The 25,519-nt window shown below is 40.6% G+C and overlaps 1 long non-coding RNA gene across 1 annotated transcript; it reads left to right on the top strand.

Moving 5' to 3' along the window:
- The first annotated feature begins 15,345 nt into the window (after positions 1-15,345).
- On the top strand, positions 15,346-20,016 carry LOC118017170. Its single transcript, XR_004681058.1, has 3 exons — positions 15,346-15,357; positions 17,491-17,561; positions 19,697-20,016. It is a non-coding gene; the product is annotated as an uncharacterized LOC118017170 (long non-coding RNA).
- Positions 20,017-25,519: the final 5,503 nt, after the last annotated feature.

Here is a 25,519-nt window from a genome sequence, read left to right as displayed (position 1 = left end):
CAAAATGGCCACCGGAGGCGCACGCCCCTACGCCTGCCACGTCGACCGCGCGCCGCCCCGCCCCGCGCCGCCCCGCCCGCCGGGAGCCTCGTCTCGCCCTGCCCCGCCCCGCGCCTCGCCCCGCCCCGCCCCGCCCGCCGGGAGCCTCGTCTCGCCCTGCCCCGCCCCGCGCCTCGCCCCGCCCCGCCCCGCCCGCCGGGAGCCTCGTCTCGCCCTGCCCCGCCCCGCGCCTCGCCCCGCCCCGCCCCGCCCTCTGGGAGCCTCGTCGCGCCCCCGCCACGTCCCGGGAACGCGGGTTAAACTCGTCTGAGTACCTGTGACCTGAGGTCCTGCTGCCCAGGGAGTGGACCCCGGCCCCTTCAAGAACATTTCCAGTAGCACGGTCATGCTTCGCTCTCCACGACCCTACACGCGGGAACGGCACCCTCGTTACCTCCTGTCTCCTTAATTCCATCTGTAAGATGAGAATATTATCTACCATCTCTCATTCAGACATGTAACAGTCAAAATGAGGAGTATGAAAGCACTTTTTTAAACTGCTGAGTGTTAAACACATGAAAAATTGTTTTTGTTGCTTCCAAATTCCTTTAGGAACCCATTTATAGATTTCACATTAATAGAGATCTTGGACTTGACAGTTGTGAGCATTCTAAAATGCCTCATTAAAAAGTTGACAGTATTGGGTGCCTGGGTGGCTCAGTTGGTTAAGCGACTGCCTTCGGCTCAGGTCATGATCCTGGAGTCCTGGGATCGAGTCCCACATGGGGCTCCCTGCTCAGCAGCGAGTCTGCTTCTCCCTCTGACCCTCCCCCTTCTCGTGCTCACTCTCTCTCATTCTCTCTCTCTCTCAAATAAATAAATAAATAATCTTAAAAAAAAAAAAAAGTTGACAGTATTTAACTATGCCCTGACTTCAGATCTTCCTTTGCAACTACAGTGGGTTGTTTATTTTGGTGGTGACTCTTATTCCATCCGCAGAGAATGTGTGTAGGTAGTTACCTAGGTTACTTTTCTAAAAGCGCTGTTTGGGTGGGGCTGAAAGTAGTTACCATCCCCATCTTCTTTGGTCGACACCCTTAATAGCTATAAGGTTTATCAGTTTCTTCATTCATTCAACAAATATTTATTAGTGGCGGCAATGTACTGAGCGTTAATACTGGAAATGTGGAATGAACAAGGCAGACAATGTCCTGACACAGGAGAGAGAGAGGCTATGAACAGGAAAATAGACAGTTTCCAATGGGCACTTTCAGGATAATCAATAAACCGATATGTTATAGACAGTAATTGGCCACTTTGGATAGGATGGATGAGCAAGGTTTCTCTGAGGAGGTGGGATTTGAGCAGAGACCTGTCAGGAAGCAGGCCTGTGGTTATCTGGCTAGAAGGAAGGGCACACAAAGGCTTTAAGGGAGGGTGCTTGGCACCTTTGCAGAACAACAAGGAAACTGAGACTGGGTGGTAAGAAATGAGGTCAGAGAGATAGCAGGGCCAGATCATATCAGCGTTGCAGGCCCCGGTAAGACCTTTGGGTTATATTCTGAGAGAAACGGGAAGTGGAAAGTTTTGAGCAGAGGACTGGCAAGATTTGACTTCAGTGTAAAATCACTCTCTGATTGCTGTGACTAGGGGACAAAAGGACTAACACAGGATGGCCAATAATACCACGTTGGTGGCTTGTGTAGCTCACTGGGCAGGAGGAGGTGATGCATGGTCTAGATACATTTTGAAGATTGAGTTGTCATGATTTACTGATGGATGGAACATGAGCTGTGTCAGTTTCCCAAGACTGACCAACAAATCACAACTGGTTAGATGAAAATATAAATTTTTATTTATATTATTTATTTATTTTATTTAATAAATAATTTATTATTTATAAAATTTATAATTTATAATTTATAATTTATTGTTTATAAAAATAAATACAAAAATAAATGTTAGTTATAAAAATAAATAAAATATATTTATTTATATTAAAAAGATAAAAAGATAAAAATAACAGTCATTTTTCTTCTCTCACAGTTCTAGGGGCCAGAAGTCCAAAATCAAGGGTCATTGGGAACTCTCCAAAGGCTCTGGGAGAGAATCCTTCCATGTCTCTCTAGTTTCTGGTGGATCCAGATGTTCCTTGGCTTGTACCAGCAAAACTGTAATCTCTACTTGTCTTCACATGGCCTTCTCCCTAGTATCTCTGTGTCTCAAACCTCTCTTGATCTTTCTAAGCATACCTATCATTGCACTGAGGGTCCATCCTAAATGCAGAATGATCTCATTTCAAGATCCCATTTCAAGACCCTTGGGGGTCTAAACCCAACTCCCAAATAAGCTCACAGTCACAAGTTCCAGGTAGACGTATCTTTTGGGGAGGCCACTATTCTGCCCCACTACATGGGCCATGAGAGACAGGAGTCTAGCAAATAAGCAAGATCATCACCTTGAATTACATTTAAAACATTTCATGTTTTACTTGCCGCTTTTCATTTAAACTTCAAAAGAACTTTGTGTGGCAGGTAGTATTATTGTTCCAAAATTAGAAATAAGGAAACTAAGGCTCTGAGAATTGTGTATCGATCTGGAACTGAAACCCAGAATTCTTTAGCTGCACCCCAACTGCTTGCCTGCCTTGGGGTAGTAAGAAAATGTGGTCTTAGATGGAGGACAATGAAGGGCACTGATAGAAAATCACAGCCTAATGACAGAAAAATGATCTGCTTAGTTTTTTTGGTTACTGCAAACAGACCTCACCAAGTTTTTCCTTATAGGAAGTCCCTCATATATAATAGAGTCCATTTTTGAGCAATAATGAGGGATTCGGTGTGATGGTGGAATTTTGATTTTATCACACACAGGCAAACAGAACTATTTTCCCACATGAGTTGAGACTTTTTTCTAGCTTACTTCAAAGTCTTTTCTTAAATATTATCAAAATAGTCCATAATATGTATAATATTCATATGAATACTAAGCATGTATTTTTAGGTGGGAAGGAGAAGAGGCTGGGACCCCGGGCATCTACAGCATTACCAGGAGTAAAGGCAGAACTGAACCTGGTCAGAAATACCACGGGCTCGGGCGCCTGGGTGGCTCAGTCGTTAAGCGTCTGCCTTCGGCTCAGGTCATGATCCCAGGGTCCTGGGATCGAGTCCCACATCGGGCTCCTTGCTCGGCAGGAAGCCTGCTTCTCCCTCTCCCACTCCCCCTGCTTGTGTTCCTGCTCTCGCTATCTCTCTCTCTGTCAAATAAATAAATAAAAATCTTTAAAAAAAGAAATACGGGGCGCCTGGGTGGCTCAGTTGGTTAAGCGACTGCCTTCAGCTCAGGTCATGATCCTGGAGTCCCTGGATCGAGTCCCGCATCGGGCTCCCTGCTCAGCAAGGAGCCTGCTTCTCTCTCTAACCCTCCCCCCTCTCATGTACTCTCTCTCTCTCATTCTCGCTCTCTCAAATAAATAAATAAATCTTAAAAAAAAATTAAAAAAAAAAAAAATACCACGGGCTCTGCTGAGAAAATGGTCCACGAGCTACACAACCACGAAGGACACTTTAGTGGATGTACCAAGAATACTGGCCAAAACCCAGAGACCAGGAGCCCACACCCATGCAAACAGGATATATAAGTTCTTTCAGCAACTAGGAAGGAGAAGCGTTGACCCAAACATTTCATGGGGCATACTTGTACTGAACAATTATTCATTGTTTATCTGGAATTCAAATTTAGAAGGCAAGCAAGGTGTGACTTAGAGTCTGCAAGGCAATGCAGTAGAGTTTAGGACATAAGTCTTGGTACCAGCCAACCTGGATTGAATCCTGGCTCTAGTACCTGCTAGGTCAACAGCTAGCCTTGGGCATGTCACTTAAACTCTGCCTTGATTTCTTCACCTATACAATGAGAACTTATATTAATACTGACCTTGTAGTTTTTTTGCTTGGGGTTAAATGACTTCATATGTGTAAAGTGCCAACAACTGTGAACAGTGCCCAACACAGTGTTCTCTCTGTGTTAGTTCACATTCCTTCACTTATAAATTGTCTCAGTATTCACCCGACAGTGACTTTTTTTTTTTTTAATTTTTTTATTCTTATGTTAATCCCCTTACATTACAACATTAGTTTTAGATGAAGTGTTCCATGATTCATTGTTTGTGCACAACACCCAGTGCTCCATGCAGAATGTGCCCTCCTAAATACCCACCACCAGGCTAACCCATCCTCCCACCCCCCTCCCCTCTAGAACCCTGTTTGTTTTTCAGAGTCCATCGTCTCTCATGGTTCGTCTACCCCTCCGATTTCCCCCGCTTCATTCTTCCCCTCCCGCTACCTTCTTCTTCTTCTTTTTTTGTTTTCTTAACATATATTGCATTATTTGTTTCAGAGGTACAGATCTGAGATTCAACAGTCTTGCACAATTCACAGCGTTCACCAGAGCACATACACTCCCCAGTGTCCATCACCCAGTCCCCCCATCCCTCCCACCCCACCCCCCACTCCAACAACACTCAGTTTGTTTCCTGCGATTAAGAATTCCTCATATCAGTTAGATCATATGATACATGTCTTTCTCTGTTTGACTTATTTCACTCAACATAATACCCTCCAGTTCCATCCACGTCATTGCAAATGGCAAGATCTCATTCCTTTTGATGGCTGCATAATATTCCATTGTATATATATACCACATCTTCTTTATCCATTCATCCCGACAGTGACTTTTAAATCAAAAAGAATTTTATATAGGTGAGGTTGAGTTGTAAATTCCAAATAAAGGTTTTATATGCTTGTTTGTTGTCAACTAAAAATTTCCTTTAGTTATAAATAGAGAGGCTCCCAATTTGCCCAGGACACCCCCAATTTCGGACTGCTGCCCTAATAGAATTATTAAAAGTTCCCACCTTTTGTTCTCCAAAGTGTTCCAGTTTGGACAGTATGTCTTATGGTCATTCTAGTTACAGAGATATTGAGAAGTTACTCTTCTTTAAAAAGAGAACTTTCTTGGGGCGCCTGGGTGGCTCAGTTGGTTAAGCGACTGCCTTCGGCTCAGGTCATGATCCTGGAGTCCCGGGATCGAGTCCCGCGTCGGACTCCCTGCTCGGTGGGGAGTCTGCTTCTCCCTCTGACCCTCCCCCCTCTCATGTGCTCTCTGTCTCTCTCATTCTCTCTCAAATAAATAAAATCTTTAAAAAAAAAAGAGAGAACTTTCTCTTCTTGCACAAGTGGGTTAGAGTGTCAACGTTTCAATACCTGCCTCTCAACCATACACATGTAATGGTCGTTACCAGAGTCCATTTCTATTTGCTACAAAGAAGAACTAACTTCTCTTTCTAAAATATATATTTATAAAAACATTCGAGGACTCCTCATTGCCTGAATGATAAAATCTTAAAAATCCAACTTACCTTTACTTTCTAGATATTTCACTCTTTCTGAATCTTCCTCCATATTCCCAGCCATCAGCTGCACACATCTGCCCCCTCCAGAAACCATATAGAAGCCTTAGCTTCTATCAGTCCCTCTGCCTGAAATGCTCCCCCACTTCTACCGTCTACTAACAGATATACCTCATCTTCTTTTTTTTTTTAAAGATTTTATTTATTCATTTGAGACACAGAGATACAGAGAGAGAGAGCATGAGCAGTGGGAGAGGCAGAGGGAAAGGAAGAAGCAGACTCCCCGCTGAGTCAGAAGCCTGATGTGGGGCTCGATCCCAGGACCCTGGGATCATGACCTGAGCTGAAGGCAGACGCTTAATCATCTGAGCCACCCAGGCGCCCCCTCATCTTTTAAGGATCTGCTCAGTTTTCTTCCATCATAAAACCTTTCACACTGCATCTTTGCAGTGTTGGCTGTACATGTCTATAGCCCATCTTTGTTTAGGAGCTCCTTGATGGTAATAACTTTGTTTGTAGAATCCCAATACATTCACATTTTTACATAGAGTACTCTATGAACATTTTATTGAATTGATTTGAATTTCCGATGAGGACTGATCTATATTATACACCCTGCAAAAAGTCTTCATAATCCTTTTTCTCCCCTAGATATGATTTTACAAAAAAAAATAATAATCTTCTAGGAAACAGAACACTTATGTCTCCTTTGGAAAATTTGAAAATTCACTTTGAAAAAGGAACCATGCAACCCAAATGAGTTCTCTGCCCAAGGAAAGAAACACTGTTAATATGCAATAACATATTACAAAGGATTTAAAATTTTTTCCTAGACTTTCATGTTTTTACGAAGTTAAAAGTTTGCATAACTTCAACCCACAGCTCCCAGTACAAAATAACTCCTAAATATTTATATCTTGTAGGAGTGTTTCTCAAGTCTTTGAATTCATAGAAGACTTCACTTTTTCCCTGTAGGTTTTCTATGGCTTTAGAAAAAATAGGAAGCATAACACAGATGTTCTTACAAGCACCTTCATTTTCAAACAATGGTTAAAGCTGACAAGTTGCATCCATTCCCTTGGGCAATTCAGTATTTCTCCAAGGCTTAGAAGTGAAATTTGGGGACGTGAGCCTAGGAGAGGAACCGGTCCAATCCCTGAAATTCACATATCATCCCAACTGCTTGTGAACAGGCATCCGGTGTCCTTCTCCCTGGGGTCCCACAGAACTGCTTCTGAGTAGGTCATCAGGGTAAAGTGGAAAACACACTGGCTTGGGAATCCAATACTATCACTAATTAACAATGCAGCTCTGGGGTTACCTTCTCTGAACTTTCATTTCCTCCCCTGACGAGTGAAGGATAGAAAGCTAAGGGATTTCTGCAGGGGATGTTCATTATGGTTGGCTTCCTAACGAGACGAGCAGAGAAAATGCTAAGACATTTGTACTTACCAACAGAGATGGAAAATCCTAGATGAAATCTTAGAACCTGGAATTGAGGACTGGATGAGCAGGAGGATGATATATATTGTGATTAAGGAGGTTTTTTCCCCCAGGAATGGAAGGGTGGTTTCACTTCAGAAAAATGTTTAACCTGAGAAAAGGCATCTACGGAATAACACAGCAAATATCATACTTAATGGCAAGATATTAGAAGCATTCTCCCACGCTTAGAGTTCCAGCCATAACAACACTCCCAAACTCTACAATGATTCAGTAGCTTTACTTTGGTGTCTAGTCAGGAGACTAATTGAAACTCTCAATGTTTAAAAACAAAACAAAACAAAACAACACTGTCCCATCTGTACTTCCCTGGTCAGCAACTGACAATTCTGCTTTTCCAAAAAAAGGTTTTTATACAAAAACCCCTTGGCTCACAGTCAACATCCACAGCGATAAGTCATGTGGATAGACTCTGCCCCTGATTTGCTGTGAGGAAAATGGCACTCTCCTCTCCCAAACCCATAATCCTGGTGTAAGCATGAGAATAGAGATGAATTCTACCACCTACCTGCCCAGTGTTCCTCTGAACTGTCAAGGTCAATCCCAGTAAGGAAAACCTGAGACACACACAGCCAGGAGGAGTCTAAGGAGGCAAGACTACCAAATGCAATGCCCACAAATAAGAGTAAGAAAAGGCTCTTTATTCAGAGCTGAAGGGGAATCAGCCATCACCCCTTGTGTTTGGCAGAGACTCAAAGGCAGGCAGTGGGCTGGGAAAGCTTTAGAGAGGCAAGAAGGGAAGTCTTCGGGTACACCCTGATTACAGGTTGCCGGAGGAGGAGGCTGCCGTCGGGCCAACTAGAAGCATGGCATTCTTTTTTTTTTTTTTTAATTTTATTATGTTATGTTAGTCACCATACATCATTGGTTTTTGATGTGGTGATCCACGATCCATTGTTTTCGTGTAACACCCAGTGCTCCATGCAGTACGTGCCCTCCTTAATACCCAACACGGGGCTAACCCATCTCCCACCCCCCTCCCCTCTAAAACCCTCAGTTTGTTTCTCAGAGTCCATAGTCTCTCATGGTTCATCTCTCCCTCCAATCCCCACCCCCCTCATGTTTCCCTTCCTTCTCCTAATGTCCTCCATGCTATTCCTTATGTTCCACAAATAAGTGAAACCACATGATAACTGACTTTCTCTGCTTGACTTATTTCACATGGAGGACATTAGGAGAAGGAAGGGAAACATGAGGGGGGTGGAGATTGGAAGGAGAGATGAACCATGAGAGACTATGAACTCTGAGAAACAAACAGGGTTCTAGAGGGGAGGGGGGAAGGGGGATGGGTTAGCCCGGTGTTGGGTATTAAGGAGGGCCATCCATGTTGATGTAAAAGTTGGGTATTCATCCTTCCTGATGGCTGAGTAATATTCCATTGTATATATGGACCACATCTTCTCTATCCATTCATCTGTTGAAGGGCATCTTGGCTCTTTCCAGAGTTTGGCTATTGCGGACATTGCTGCTATGAACATTGGGGAAGCACGGCATTCTGTGTGACTGACTAGGGGTGTGTAGTTGGCCTTCTCTGGTTGGTCCTAAATTGGAAGCTGTCAATTATTAATCCAACCCTGGCTGCTCGGGGCTGATTGCTACAAGGGTGGCTGTTTGGCTTTCTGGGCAGGTTGATACACAGTCTGGCCACTGTCCATGTGTACGTTCGGTCTCTCAGGGGTATCCTGGTTGAGATCCTGGAACTGAAAAGGACGTGAGGTTAAAAACGAAGGAAATCTGAATGCAAGTATGGACTTCAGTTAATAATGGAGCAACAGTGGTTCATTCACTATAACACACGTGCCACACTCAGTCAGAGGTTAATAACTGAGGAAACCAGGTGTGTGTATAAGGGAACTCTCTGGACGATCTCCTCCAGCTTTCTGCGAATCCAAAGCTGGTGTGAAAAGTAAAGTCTATTTCTAAAATCACCACCACCTTGCAGAAACGTTGACCCTGCACTTTCTCTCACCCTCCACACCTAATCCTTGGGCACATCCTTCGTCAGAATTTGACCACAGCCCCCGCTCCTGTCACCTGAGCCCTGACTTCCTCATCTGTCACCTGGAAGTCTTCACTAGCACCCTACAGGGGCCCACCTGTCTCCACTCCTGCCTCTACGGTACTTTTCCACAGAGCTGCACACTGTGCAGCAGGATCCAGCCTCTAGAACCTCTCTGCGTCACCACCCGCCAAACTTCTCCTTGCGCATCTGCTCTCACAGTGGCCTTGGGGCTGTTTCTCAAGGGCGTCCACGCCGCTCACACCTTGGGCCCTCCGCTCCCTCTTCCTGGACACTGCTTTGCTTCCTCACGTCATTTGAGTCCCAGAGAGACCCTTGCTCAACCCCTCGCTTTATTTTCCTTCCTAAAGCTTAGCACTTTCTGACATTACCATATACATGGTAATATTTCTTTGCATCTTGTTCACCGCCTGCATTATAAATGTAAGTGTCTGTGAACTCAAGAACAACTTTCTCTGTTTTGTCACCACTGTACCCTCAGTCCTGCCCTCCAGAACTTCGTAGGCAAGCAACAGTTGTTAAATGAACGAATACATTACGGGGATGTATTGAGGGTCAGATGTAATGAGGCAGAGGGCTCTTCTTTCCTAAAGTCTCCCGATTTGGGTTCCATCAAATTAAAACTCCTCTTGCAGAGATCAAGTTCTTCGTTTACTTCCTATACATAAAATACATTTTATTTAGTGTGGGTCCGGTAAACGTGGCTTCAGAAACTCCACCTGAGGTGGGAGTTCAGTCAGATTCCTTGCGTAATCTGTCAGCATAGGCATGTGGTAATGTCCGTGGCTTAAGTTTCTAGATGTCACAATTCCTGGAAGCTTTTGCAGATATTCACTCAACCGGTGTTTACTGACTGAAACACTATGCCAGAAACCATGGGCCAAAAATAACATGAACTAATTCCTGCACTGAAAGAGATCACAGTCGGTAGGAAAGATAATGTACCCAGAGCATGAAAACACAGGGAAGAAAACTGGGGGTCTTCTAACCACCCTGCACAAAATGCCAGGGAGACCACAAACAGTGGGACAGTAACTACACAGTGCTGTGGGAAACACCTGATCTTTTCCATACAGCTTTTGGGATAGGAGTCCTTGCTCCTGGCCATCAGGAGACGGGTCTCCGTGGTTTTGTCATGCACCATTACTTTTGGGACTAGGCCGTTCTCTTTGGAGACTCTCTGTTCCCTTGGATCCATTAACTGCACTAACTGCTTTTCCTACTCCCTCCGACTACAACTTCTGGCTTATAAAACTTATTCTTTTCTTTTAGTCCTCCTGCCTTCTTATTTGAGAAATACCTATTTTGCATGCAGCTCATACACTGGAGTCACTGAACAAAGGTTTAAATCCGGGCTCGGTCACATTTTGTTCCTGCTCTCCCCAGACACACACTCATGAGAGCCAAGAGAGACACTTCTCTCATGTTCCTGCTATGGGGACAGGCAGGAAGCAGCACATAGTTGACAAATCTTCACTCTCTAGCTTGCTGGAGTCACTGGGTACCATCCCTCAGGGCCCTCACTCCCTCCATCTTCCTCTACAGCTCCCTCGCCCCCCACAACCAACACATTCCACTTTTAAAGTCTGCCAACCCCATGTGTGCATTCCCTACGTGTAGACAAGAGAAAGAATCTACTCTGAGAGCTTTAACAGAAACCCTCAGTCCTGGAAGTCTGTCTCTAACGCTTCTTTAAGACCTCAGTTCCCATTTCTAACCACCTAGAAAGCTCACCATCTTCTCAAATTCAATCAGCGAAAAGATAAACTCATCTTATGCATGAAATTTTTCTAAGATTTTGCCTTTTCCATTTCATGAATACTTATCACTGTTATCCAGTGCTCAGAAAGATTGTTTGACAGGTCTCCCTCTTCCGCCAACCATATTCATCAAGTCCCAGACCTGCTAAAGCTTTGGCCACAGTGAAGCTCCATGGGCCCATGGGAAGGTAGGAAGACTTCCAGGTGAGCCATGATGAGGTCGGGGCTAAGATGGTGGCAGTAGCACAGTGGACCCATGCTCAAACACCGACCCTAGGTAAGTCGGCAATTTGCTCTTTCCAGAGACTGCATCCTAAAAGCACAGATCTCCCTTATTTATTAAGCGTAAATCCAGATTTTGTTTTACATGTGAAGCACTTTCAAAAGTTTGATTTGATATGTATTGTTTTCCTAGGTAATATATGGACAGAGCATAAAAATCAAAGGTTCAGAAAACCGTGTAGTGTTAAGTTTCTCCCACCAGCCTGTTGTCCAACCTCCTAGTTCCCTTCCTCAGGGACAACCACTGCTCTGTGTATCCTAAGCACACAGGTATGCTCTTCTTTCTCTTGGGTTTTTAACACAACTGGAAATATTATACCTTAGTGCTTGGGTATGTGTGTGTGTGTGTAAAATACCACATCTCTCTCTACACACACACACTTGCACACACATACATAGATTTTGGAGCTCATCCACTATCACTATGTTTATAGCTATTTCATTTTAAACAGCTACATACCCTTCCATTAAAGGGACTACATTTGTCAACAATTTCTTTTTTTTTTTTTTAAAGAACTTTCTGATGTTTTTTTTTTTAAAGATTTTTTTAATTTATTTATTTGAGAGAGAGAGTGAGAGAGAGAGCAAGCACAAGAGCGGGGAGCGGGAGAGGGAGAAGCAGACTCCCTGCCGAGCAGGGAGCCCGATGCGCGACTCGATCCAGGGACTCCAGGATCATGACCTGAGCCGAAGGCAGTCGCTTAACCGACTGAGCCACCCAGGCGCCCTGTCAACAATTTCTTTAACTTGCACCAATTCCTGAACATAGTTGATTCCAGTCTTTTGCTAATACCAGCAAATCTATACAGGTTCTACTTAGTTATGTATCATTTTACATACATACAAGCATTTCTGTTGAATGAATTCCCATAAGTAGAATCACTTGATAAAATGATAAATACTTCCAAATTGCTCTGCATTGAGAATTTATTAGTTTATCCTCTCACTAGCTAGGTATGAGGCCTGCTTCTCTAACTCTTCTCCAACTACACTTTGTTATCAAGTATTTGAGTCTTTGCTGATTTCCAAGTGGAAAATGTATCTCTTTGCATTTATCTTGTGAAGAGGGAGACTAAGTATTGTATGCGATTGAAAGTCATTTGTATTTCTTTTGAAGTGATCTTTATCTTACATTATATTATTGATTTTAAAAAATAGATTATAGGAGGTGTTTATGCCATAAAAGAATTAGACCTATTTGTGAAAAACATATTACAAATATTTTGTCTTCTGTGTAATTTGGATTTTGACTTTGTGGGGTTTTATGTGTGTGTTGCCATACAGAAATTTCTGCTCTTTCTAGAGTCAAAGTTATTAGCTTTTTACAACCAATTCATCTATATTAAAATAAAAGATGACATTTTCACTAGAATCCTGTGTTATAAATAGATTGTGTTAGAGAAAACTGACATCTTTATGATGCTTTGTCTTCCTATCTAATGGTCTTTTTATATGCCCCAATAGTGTTTGATTTTTTACAAAATACAGAACTTTAGTATTTAACTTTTTCTTAGGTATTTTACTTTTTAACTTGCTGTTGCCAATAGTCTTTTCTTCTGCTGCATTTCCTAATTGAGTGTTACTTATACATAGGAAGGCTATTCATTCTATCACATCAATTTTGTAACCATTCACCCTATAGAACTAGCTTGTTTCCAATAGCCAATGAATTGATTTGCTTTTATTTACTCATCCTTTACCATATTTACACTTCTTAAAGTATTTTTTAAAGATTTTATTTATTTGTCAGAGAGAGAGACAGACAGAGAGAGAGCACAAGCAGAGGGAGTGGCAGGCAGAGGGAGAAGCAGACTCCCCATTGAGCAAGGAGCCTGATGTGCGACTTGATCCAAGGACCCTGGGATCATGACCTGAGCCAAAGGCAGATGCTTAACCAACTGAGCCACCCAGGCATCCCCATATTTACACTTATTATTTCTCTCATCTGACTTTCTTAAACTAACCAAGATTTTTTTTTGTTTGTGTCCTACAATATGGTCTGTTAATTCCAATATTTTACGGGTGCGTGAAAATAACGTGAAGGTATGATAACTTAATTCTATGCAAAGCCAGTATACCTATTACTTTCATTATTTATATATTCCATGGACAAACACTTCTCCTTCCCTTGCTATGTCATGAACTGAGATGCAGGAATTAAAATCTTCAATACCTAATAGGTCTCTATTTCCTCTTGTGTTTCCTATAATTTTTGCTTTAACTATGCTGCTACAAGGTTATTGGATTCATAGGTGTCCATAATGGTGAGATCACCAAAATGGATTGTACCCTTTACCGTTTTCTTCACATTTGCCTGACAGGCCTTTGCTCATTCTTTAATTTTCAATTTTTAGGAGTTATTTTATTTTAGGTCTATCTCTTGAAATTTGGAAATATTATTAAATTTTGCTTTATGATTCAAATGTTGATTTTTTCTTTCAATGAGGAGTTAATCAACTTCCTTTTACTTATATGACATATATGTTTAGTTTTTATCTGACATATTATCTTTTCTGTTATATTTTTATAATATTTTCTTATATTATCTATAATGTATTGTATGTGTGTGTATTATCTGATAATTTAGAAAGTTCATGTTTTTGTTTTGATGATTACCCTTATAGTTACTACTTTATGCAATATATTTGACTCCCTATAAAGCAGCTATGAAAGATGAAACCAGAATATGCCCACGGCCTTTCCTTACTGCTACCCACCCATTTTAGCTAGTTATATATTTTCGGTAGTATCTCCCCATATGTATGTATGTATGTTTGTTTGTTTATTTATTTATTTGAGAGAGAGACAGAGACAGAGAGCATGAGTAGGGTTGGGGCGGGGCAGAGGGAGAGGGAGAAGCAAACTCCCCACTGAGCAGGGAGCCCCACTTCGGGCTCGATCCCAGGACCTGAGCTGAAGGCAGACGCCCAACCGACTGAGCCACCCAGGTGCCCCACCTACCCTTATGTTTTTAAATCAAACACCTGTGCCATTTGATTTATTGGTTTAAAACAGTTCCCAAGAGCCTTCTTCATCTTCCAGGCTGTAGCACCAACCTTAAACCCTTACCTCATCTGAAAAGCAAAACCGGAGACTAGGACAAGCCAAAAACCCAGTCCCTGCAGCAGAAAATCTGACAGGGCAAAGGCAAAAGTCAAATCAGCGGCAACTGGCCATTCTGAGATCTTAGAGTTTCAGAAATCTGGAGAAAGAGGAGCAGGGAGGTAGGAAGGGAAGCAACGCTTTTCAGTTATGTTTGGAGAAGTAAAATAAAATGGACTTTGCTTTTAAGACTATTCATGCAAATGAAGTGCTCTGTACCATTTTTCAAGTGGGAGCCCGTGAAGGAGGTCAGGGAAGGAAAGTTCACGTTTTGAGCATGGAGGTTTGGCTGCTACTCGCTGTAGAAGTGAGGGTGCTTCTTGCCATAAAGCTCAATCCTCTAACTGAAGATTAAGAGGTAAAATGGGCTTCGCTTCTTGGTAGTGCCAGAGGTCGATCTCATTAGATCATCTCCTGCAACGTCAACTCTACTTTGGATTCTGCACTGCTCCTGGCAAGGACTTGCCCCATCCCGTCCTCTGACACTTAATATCAAGTATTCACATCCACAAAGAAAAGGAAAGCTAGAGAAGTTAGTAAATGTGGAGTGCTTGATGTGTACCGGGCTCTCTCAGGAGCTTTTCAGTTGTTAGCTCATTCAAACCCCCTCCTGTTATTATGTTTCTATTCAATGAGTCTCTAAAAGGTAAGAGCCAAAGCCCACACGCATTATAAGTGGTAGGATTCAAATCTTTGCCAGATTTCAAAACTCTCTCTCTTTTCCTTGTTAATTACAACTCTGTATTTTAAAGCAGTTTTAGGTTTATAGAAAAATTGAGTAGAAAGTAGAGAGACAGGGTTCCCATATACCACCCCCTAACCAAAGTTTCTCCATATTAATATTTTGCATTAATGTAGTATGTTTGTTACAAGTGGTGAGCCGATATTGATGATACAGTTTCACTGTCCCCAGTGCTCCACCTATTCATCTGTCCTTCCCTCACCCTGATCCCCTGGCAACCACTCATCCTTTTAATGACTCCATAATTTTACCTTCTCCAGGATGTCATATAGTTAGAATCATCCAGTACTTAGCCTCTTCAGACTGGTTTCTTTTACTTAGTATTGTGCACTTCAGTTCTTCCTTGTCCTTCCATGGCTCGATGACTCATTTCTTTTTATCACTGAATAATATCCTGTTGTATGGGCGTTCCACAGTTTGCTTACATATTCACCTATTGAAGAATACCTTAGCTGTTTCCAAGTTTTGACAACTATGAATAATGACGCTATAAACATTCACTTTTGTGTGGACAAAAGTTTTCAGCTCATTTGGGCAAATACTGTGATTGCTGAACTGTAAGGTAAGAGCATGTTTAGCTTTGCAGGAAACCACCCAACTGTCTTCCAAAGCCATTTTGCAGTCCCACCAGCAATGAATCAGAGCGGCTGTGTTCTTCCACATCTTTGTTAGCATTTGGTGGTGCTGGTGTTGTGGACTTTAGCCATTCTAAGAGGTGTGTTGTGGTGTCTAATGGATGTTTTAATTTGCAACTCCCTAATAACATGTGATGTTGAGCATCTTTTCAGATGCTTATTTTCTATCCGTATATCTTCTTTGGTGGTGTGCCGGTTCAGATCTTTTGGCAATTTTAAATATCAGGTTGCTTGGTCTCTCATTCTTGAATTTAGGGTTTAGATTTTTAAGAGGTGAATTTGGTCTTTCAGGAATTGTTCTATATCACCTAGGTTATCAAGGTTGTGGGTATAGAGTTGTCCCTAATACTTCTTTATTATCCTTTTAATATCCCTGAAACTGTGGTGATAACCTTTATTTCATTCTGACATTAGTAATTTGTGTCATCTTTTAATCTTAGTTGGCCTTGTTAGAAGTTTACCATTTTATTGATTTTGTCAAGGAAACAGCTTTTGATTTCATTAATGTTCTCTATTAATTTTTTTAAAAATTTTCATTATGTTATGTTAGTCACCATACAGTACATCATTAGTTTTTGATGTGGTGATCCACTATCCACTGTTTCTCTATTAATTTCTTGATCTCAATTTTCTTGATTTCGGTTCTAATCTCTATTTTCATTTTCATCTAGTTCAACATATTTTAAATGTCTCTTAAGATTTCCTTGACCCTTGTGTTACTTAGAAGAGCGCTGCTTAATCTCAAGCAGAGTGGGATTTTACAGCTTTCTTCTGTTATTGCTTCATTGATTTCTAGTTGAATTTCACTATGGGCTGAGTGGATACATTTTATGATTTCTCTTCTTTTGAATTTGTTAAAGTGACTTTTGAGGCCCAGAATGTGGTCAGTCTTGGTAAATGTTCCATGTGAGCTCAAAAGAATGTATATTCTGCTGAAGTATTCTATAAATGTCAGTTAAATTAATTTGATTGATGGTGCCGTTCAGTTCAACTAGGTCCTTGCTGATTTCCTGCCTGCTGGATGTGCCAGTTACTGATAGAAGAATACTGAAGTCATTAATTGTAATAGTGGATTCATTTATTTCTCCTTGCAGTTTTATCAGTTTTTGCCTTATGTATTTTGATGCTCTGTTGTTAGTTGCACACAGTAAAAACTTGATGAAGTGAACTTTTCCTCACTATGACCTCTTTATCCCTGATAATTTTTCTTGCTCTCAAGTCTGCTTTCTCTGAAATTAACAGAGTTACTCCCACATCAAGTTATTCATAAAGGAAGCACTGCTGATCACAGAAACATTCACTATAAAATATTATTTTTTCAGCATCCTCTCAGCTTTCATGGCTTTTTTTTAAAAAAGACTCTCTCTCTCTACTAGACTATAAGCTCCTTAAGAACAGGGCCTTTGCTTTATTATTGTAACTCAAGGGTCCAGGTACTCAATAAATAGTTGATGATTTGAACTGAATGAGATCATGACATTTTAGCAACAATTACACATTTTTAAGAACATTAAAAGCACAATTTAACTCACTTATTAATGAAATATGTGCAAATTCAAAAAGCAACTGAAAGAATTGAGAAACATGAAAGTGTTATTTAACAATAAATATTCATCAGCATATACACATGGAGAAGACATCTCTTCCTGTTGTAGTAAGCTGTTACTTCTCAAGCACATAATAACAGATTGGACTAAACAGTACTGAGAGCCTCATCCAGTGCTTTCTAAATTCTGTAATTGTAATAATTTAATCTCCTAGCTTGAAAATATCTTTGTGTCATTTTTGTAAATACCCACCAGGGGGCGAGATAACGTGCCTCGTGAGTAACACGGGTGAAAAGAATGGGCTATTACCACAGCACATCAACAGGGTGCACATGAATCCTTTGCACCATGGACACTCCACTTAAAGTGAAGCAGCCATCTGAATACTTAAAAATTTAAATAAATCTTACGTGAAATCGATACTTAATTTGTCTGTTTCTGGGAATATTCTCTTTGGGCCAGAAGAGGGAGCTGAAAGCTTATTTTTTTTTTCTTTCTGACTTTTTTTTTTAGCACTTGACTGCCTAGACTCTTCATCTTTAAGACCCTGAATTTTCCTAGACTTTTTAAAAGATCAATTGAAGGTAATGTGCCCTTATATACCTACTTGGTTAAAAAAAATAAATTGCCGTTAAGGAATTACTTATTATAATAATATGAAAATAATATGAAAGTATCAGTATTTAGAGAATAATTTACTTGCACCATTTAACCATGCAAAGGGTAAGAAATCACTTTAGGGGTGCCTGGGCTGGCTCAGTCAGTGGAGCATAAGACTCTTGATCTCGGGGTTATAAGTTCGAACTCCACTTTGGGTGCAGAGATTACTCAAAAATAAAATCTTAAAAAAAACGAAAAAGAAATAACTTTAGAGATCCTCAAATATTAAAACGAAAAAATAAGAATGAATCATTTTTCAAAAAAAGCATAAGGAGTATATATATGATCTAATAGAATAAAATCTATAAGCAACATCCCACTGGCCACTTGGTAAACGTTAAAATCTTTATATGGGTTAATTTTTTCCTAGTATATACAGATTTGCCTTTTTCTTTAAATTCCATTTTAATGCCCAAATTTAGATACACAGGGATTTTCATTGCAATTCTAATTATTCTAATTATTTTCTAATTTCATTATTTCTAATCTTTTTATTTACTGATCTCTAATTTTATTGCACTGAGATACAAGAATGTGGTCCATATCATGTCACTTCTTTGATGTTGTATGTTGAAACTTGCATTGTGGGTTTTTCTTTTTTTTAAGATTTTATTTACTTATTTGTCAGAGAGAGAGAGCACAAGCAGGGGGAGTAGCAGAGGGAGAAGGAGAAGCGGGCTTCCCGCTGAGCAAGGAGCCCGATGGGGGGCTCGATCCCAGGACTCTGGGATCATGACCAGAGCTGAAGGCAGATGCTTAATGACTGAGCCACCCAGGCGCTTAACCAACTGAGCCACCCGGGAGCTCCCTGCATTGTGGTTTTATCTAAGGGTTTATACTGTGGGTGCAGGGTGGTGTGTGTATGTGACACAAGATGGGACTTCTTTTGTTGTCTTAGTGTTGCAGCAGAAGGCACAGAGCTTGTCCACGTACATCTTTGCTAGATATTGTGAGAGAAGGGCAAACCGGTTTTACTACCTGTAAGGTCATCACTCACTTCGAGGGGGTGTGTGACCAGCCTAGGGGACTGGTTATGTGATGATAAAGGTTCAGAAAGGAAATGTTTCTTTCGAGAGAGTAGGAGAGCCTCAGTGTTTCTCCTCTCTGTCCAGATGTGGTACTAATGCACTCTCATTTTAATCAAGGAGCACATCTCAGAGAACCAATCAGAGAGCTAGACAACTACTCCCTAGAATTTGGGGACACAGTAATTGACACCTGACTCATGAATTCAAAAGGTATGAGCCTGGCTAAAGCATCCATCTGAAGATGGAATGTACTTTCACAGTCTATCAAAGCAAAAGCAGATGCATAATGTCTATGCATGAAATCTTTCAAGATTGTATAGATGCTTGAGAGGGAGACACCCCCAAGAGCATGACCTGAGGGGATGAGGTGACTACAACAGAAGGGTGAACTGTTAGAAGCTAACGGCCAAGCTGGGGGTTTAGAAGCATGTTTAAGGTTGTCTCTTAAAAAAAAATAAAGACGAACCATGAGAGACGATGGACTCTGAAAAACAAACTGAGGGTTCTAGAGGGGAGGGGGGTGGGAGGATGGGTTAGCCCGGTGATGGGTATTAAAGAGGGCATGTACTGCAGGGAGCACTGGGTGTTATGCGCAAACAATGAATCATGGAACACTGCATCAAAAACTAATGATGTAATGTATGGTGATTAACATAACAATAAAAAATTAAAAATTAGGGTGGGAGGAAGGGTTAGCCTGGTGGTGGGTATTGAGGAGGGCACGTTCTGCATGGAGCACTGGGTGTTATGCACAGACAATGAATCATGGAACACTTCATCTAAAACTAATGATGTAATGTATGGGGATTAACATAAGAATAAAAAAAATAAATAAAAAAAAATTAAAAATTAAAAAAAAATAATAGTCTCTGAGAAGTGCCTCTTAAGAGAAAGAGCCAGAATATGGGTGTGGCATACAGGGCAAAGTTTCATACCAGACTGTAATTCTGTGAGCCTTCCAAGATTGTTCCTCTTTCCTTAATCCCATTTTTATGCTCCTTCTCTCCCCCATTGACCACAAACACATCTAGGGAGTGAGGAAGGGCGTGGACTGGGGAAGAAGCAAGAAGCCAACGACCATATCCTACTTCTCCACGGCAGACTTTTGACCCCATGACTGCTGAGCTGAGGAAGAGAATCATCTATAATTGGGCAAGACTGTGCATTTGGTCATATTGGACTAGATATTTATTAAGGGACTGGAAGCTCTGAACTTGTCAAGATTACATTTAGGAGCGAGTCCTTAGAAGTGGAAAGATGAGCTGGTTTCTCCTTGCACTTTACAACAAGCTTGATAGTTCAATAAATCATATATAAAGACAAAAATATATCTGTATCTTTATCCATTTCTATACCTATATTTATATCTATAGGCACATGCTCATTTATGTTCATCCAAGGTTGTTAATTATGCTTTTAAAACATGTTCTACTTTGCCAAACTCTGACATTTTTCACTTTTCCTTAAAATTCTTTCAATTTTTCTTTGTATATTTGGGGCTATATATTTAGGCTCACAAGGATTCAAAATTATGGTTTCCAGCTATTTTATCTGTATGTAAAAATTAGTGTCCCTAATAAATCTTTTGCCTTACAGTCTATTTGATTTGATATTAATCTCATGATAGCAAATTTCCTTTGGTATTTGTTTGGCATATCTTTTTCCCATATTTGAAATGTCTACTTTCCTGCATCATTATGCTTTAAATATGTCTTTTAAATAGCAGAGGGCTGGGTTTTATTATTTCATATATGACTGTTTGACTTCTATCTGACACGTTTAATCCATTTTAGTTTTAATTTATATTTTAGATTTACTTCTGTGGTCTTACTTTGTGCTTTTATTTTTATGATTTTTTTAAAGCTCTTTCTCTTTTTTTAATTAGATTAATAAAGATTTCCATAATTCCCCTTTTCCATTTCACAGACTGCTCCCCACACTGACTTTGTTTGTATACTTTGTAGTAACACTTGATTGAAAAAGTTAATTTTCTTAAAATAATACAAGAAATTTAAAACCCAAAGCTCTTATGTTTAAGGCTTATTATGTAAAGGAGTAGGCTGAGCCTTCCTATTTTTAAATCCCACTCTCCAGAAGCATCTCCTTTGAACACCTTTAAGTCTTTCTTCTAATAATGGTTGTATTTCTAAACAACATTTACATTTTTAAATTTTAGACACTATCTATTGAATTACCATTATGGCTATTTTCCTAGGATTTTCTCTTTACACTTATCCTGGTATTTGTATATTGGTTTTCCTGCCCGTAGGCCCCATGACGTCTTAGTTCTTAGTTCACCCATCTGTTTTGAGACAATGTATCTTTCTGTAGATTACTTAGAAAGGAAGTGCCCAGGAAGCAATTTCTATCTGAAACTGCATGTCTGAAATAAATATATTTATCCTGCACTCATATTTGATTCTTTGGCTAGGTATTCAGGTATGGAATTCTAAATTGAAAATCATTTTCCCTTGGCAACTCAAAAGCATTGCATCTTACTTTCCAATATTTCTATTGGGAGGTATAATGTCATTCTCTCTCTGATTGTGTGATTTGTCCTGGAAACCTTCAAGTTTGTCTCTTAATATATTGGTCTGATATTTCATAGTGACCAGCATTCCTATGAAACTATTTTCCCCACTCATTCTACTGTGTACTCACTGGGGCGTTTCCAGTCTGGAGTCCCATGACATTTCATCCTCCAAGTTCTCTGTATTATACCTTTGATATTTTCCTTTTCTAGATTTTTCTGTTCTCTCCTTCTAAACCCCCTGTTATTTGGATATTAGAGCTCTCGAACTGGCTCCTTAACTTTCTTATCTGTTCTCTCCTATTGCCAATATGTGCTTTTCATTCTACTTTCCGGAATATGTTTTCAACTTTTTCGATAATTCTGTTTTTCCTTTCCAAAGTTTATTATTATTATTATTTTTTTTAAAGATTTTATTTATTTATTTGAGACAGAGAGAATGAGAGACAGAGAGCATGAGAGGGAGGAGGGTCAGAGGGAGAAGCAGACTCCCCGCCGAGCAGGGAGCCCGATGCGGGACTCGATCCCGGGACTCCAGGATCATGACCTGAGCCGAAGGCAGTCGCTTAACCAACTGAGCCACCCAGGCGCCCTCCAAAGTTTATTATTATTATTCTCTTTTTTTCAATGAAAATTCTTGTTATTATTTTGAGGCTGTAGTAACTTTGGTGTTTCACAGAATATTAATCAGTTACACTGAAAGATCTGCTTAATCTTCCACATTCCTTTTTTTCTCTTTATTCAATTATTTTTATTTCTCCTTTTTTTTATGATGGGGGTTTCCCTTTAATGTGTAGCAATCATGAGCTGTCTATTCTATTTAAGAACAAGGCCCTTAAAAGCAAACTAGAATTTCTATCACTCTGTTGTCCTCCCCAAATGATATAGAATGCCCAGTTTTTGTTCTTTTGGGTTGGTTAGTTCGATTAGAGAAGAGTCTTTTTATCTCCCATCTGAGAGTGTCAGCCTGGGCGGCTGAGGACTGAGCTTGCGGACCTTTACGGAACTGCCTATAGTCATGTTTAGCACCGCTCCTCTGCTCGTAGACATGCCCAGGACCTGCAACTCTACAACTTCTCTCGTCCAGATTCTTCAGAGACTAAACTCCAGTTCCAGCTGCAGTGAGGGAAGAGGAGTCGGTCTGTTTGCAGCACAGAGGCGTTTTGAGGTTCAGACTCTCTTTGTGCCGTTCTTCCATCTATCCTCCTCTTTTACCCATCCTCCAAACCCAACTTCAGCAACACCTGTTGCCCCCACTGCTTCTGCCTTTCCTGATGCTGTGGCAGGAGTCGGATGCTTTCTTATGGGCTTCACGTGTTAGGTGCTCCCGAATTTCCATTTTCCCTGCTCTAATACATTCTTCTAGGTCCTACACTTTATGTTGCCAATCGGTTCCTTAAACACAAGGCTCTGTGCTATCATCCCCTCTGTTCCCTTTTTTCTTGTGGTTCTTTCTTTCTCACTCATCGGTTGCCATTTTAGTGGGTGTTGGGGAATAAGTGGTGCTAAACACATATGTACAAACTGGCATGTTTATTAAGCAATCCTACCTTCACTTGTGTATGCCTACTTGACTTAGGAAGGATAAATTTATTCAAATAGCTCTGTCCTCTTCCTGAATAATAATAGGTCCATAGAATGATTTAACTGTACCTCTTTGTCCATCTGCCAAGTTATTATGGCCTAGGATTTTGATTGATTTTAAAAATCCCACTAACTGGGGAGCCTGGGTGGCTCGGTTGGTTAAGCCTCTGTCTTTGGCTCAGGTCATGATCCCAGGGTCCTGGGATCAAGCCCCACATCAGGCTCCCTGCTCAGTGGGGAGCCTGCTTCTCCTTCTCTCTGCAGCTCCATCTGCTTGTTCTCTCTCTCTCTCTCTCCCTGGCAAATAAATAAATAAAATCTTAAAATAAAATAAACATCCCACTAATTATATCATGTGTTGTGGCTGTTTTTAAGTTTAATTCCACATTTTAAAATATCCACATTTTATCACTATTGATTCGAGGGCCCATTCCTTCATTTTGGGTTCACTGGTTTTTATTCCTGAACTACATTCGCGAGGGTCTATGAGTAAAATGTCTTGTTTATAATGTCTTATCTTTGCCCTCAGTTTTAGATGGTAGTTCATAGCATGGTCTTGCCTTCCAGATGATTATTCTCAGATTTATATTTCAGATCCTGTTCTGCATTTGCTTGGGACCCATAAGAAGCAGCCATCAAGACAGGATTAGAATACAAGGCATCTACTGAGTGCAATGACAGTGAAGAAAAAAGGGAGGTGCTGAAGGAGAGGGGAGTTGACAGACTGGGATACAGGTCTAACCCCTGGGAAAGAGGGAGGGAAAGAGGGAGTGTTGGGTAAGCAGTGTCTTAAATAGCCTGAGAAAGTTTCCGCTAGACCAGCAGGAAGCCTTGGCATCAATTGGAGTCTTGAGAATCACAGGACAAGGTCTGCCTCACTTTCCCTAGTACACTCAGGCCCTGGTTGGAACCAGGCTGTTGGAAGCCTCACCTTGGCATAAACAAAAGTAATGGCAGATTCAGGGTAAAAGAACTAGGCCACCCAACCCTTATTCCCCCTTCAGCAGATCTGAGTGGCACAAAATCATGGCTGCCTGATTTCTTGCTCAGCTGTGTATAATCTGCTGCTCAACCCTGACAATTTCAAGGACACTCTGCTTCATTTCTAGAAATTTCTTTTTATTCTTTCTGAAATGTTTTGTCTTGATGTCTTTGTTTTCCTTATGGATTCCATTCCTTTGTTTATCCCTCTATGTAATAAAAGCATCATTACTTTGTTCTTTCAGGTTGCTTTATTACCTCAACTTCTTGGAGGTATTACTCTTCCGTTTACTTTAGGCTTGCTGGTTTTCACTCAGGTTGTATCATTTCCTGATGTTTTCTAATACTTATTGTGAGCTCATCTTTAGTAGGAACTATTTTATCTTTGATAATCCTAAGTGGCCTGGGTTGTAGAAATGACATCCCTGAAGAGTATTAATTTTTTACAATATCTGATACCATAGGGGTATCACTGGCCTCACAATGATTTTATACTAAATTTTCATCTTGAAGATTGTTTTACCAAGGGAGTTATTTCCTGGAGATTTTTTTCCTGCACATTGCTCAGGACATTCTTCACCATCCTTGGTCCTGAAGATGTGATTTTTCTAGCTTCCTTTCATGGTGTGAGCAACCTTTCCTATCTTCATGCAGAATTCCAGCTCTTATCTTCATGGCACATGAAAGCTTTGACTTCTCTTTCTGTGTGGACATTAGGTCTTGAGCTTCAAAGTGTCTAAAACCTAATTGTGGGTCTGATATCACACCTCCTGACCACAGCAGTATCAGTCTCTACTGCCCCCTTTGTTCTGACACCAGGAGGATTGCCCCTTCTAGTTTTGTTTTTTTTTTCTTTTGCAACATCAGTCATGTATTTAATTATTTTAAACTTTTTTTCCCCCAGAATCTTCAGGTGTTTGTGGCAGGAGAGGTCCCACATTAGCTGTGTCTACCATGTTTTGGAAACTAGAGAAATCCTTCTTTGATTATCCTTCTACCTGGAACAGTCTTCTGCATCTTTGTTTTTGTTTTTGTTTTTTTTTAAGTCTATGTTCTATTCTTCCTTGGGTCTTGCTTCCCACACCCTACTCCTTCATCCAAAAATAATTACTCTCTTCTCTGAACAATAATACTACATTATTTAACATCTGTCTTATGGCATAGCAGGTCCCCATTCAATAATAGCTATTGGATTACCTAGAATTTTGAGGAAAATGACATGTATCCACAGCCAACCACATAACAGTATTATTTATAAACACAGTGTATGGGGGGAAAAATGCTACTTTGGGTGCTACACACCTAAGTGCCTTAACTTCATTTTACTTATTTATAATATGAAGTGCCACATCCACTCTACTTACTTTGCAGAGTTGTAAAAACTGTTTACATAGAAGGGCTTTATTAATTTCAGCGAATCATACAAATCTAAAATATGTTTTATTCCACACTGCATCAATATTTGTTGAACAGAAAACATTTGAAAGGGTGTACTTTTATGATTTCATGGAAATGCAGTAAAGAACATTTGGAGAGGATGTGACTTGCACGCTAATTAAAGTGAACATTTCATTTAAAAAGAAATAAACTTAATGATGAAAATAGCAAACCTAAACTGCGTATGATGTTCTGGGAGAATTATAAACTGCAAGTATGTCAGACACACACAGAAGAAACGTTTCCCTGGTATTTAACGGAGCACAAAATACTTTAGAAGGTGAGTGAGAGTGCAGTCTAGCTGCCCCATCTGCTGAGTTAC

The sequence above is a fragment of the Mirounga leonina genome, unplaced genomic scaffold (assembly GCF_011800145.1).
Source record: "Mirounga leonina isolate KUSES-001 unplaced genomic scaffold, KU_Mleo_1.0 Mir_168, whole genome shotgun sequence".
NCBI lineage: Eukaryota > Metazoa > Chordata > Mammalia > Carnivora > Phocidae > Mirounga > Mirounga leonina.
The sequence above is the reverse complement of the archived record's forward strand: the minus strand, read 5'-3'. Positions and strand labels throughout refer to the sequence as shown.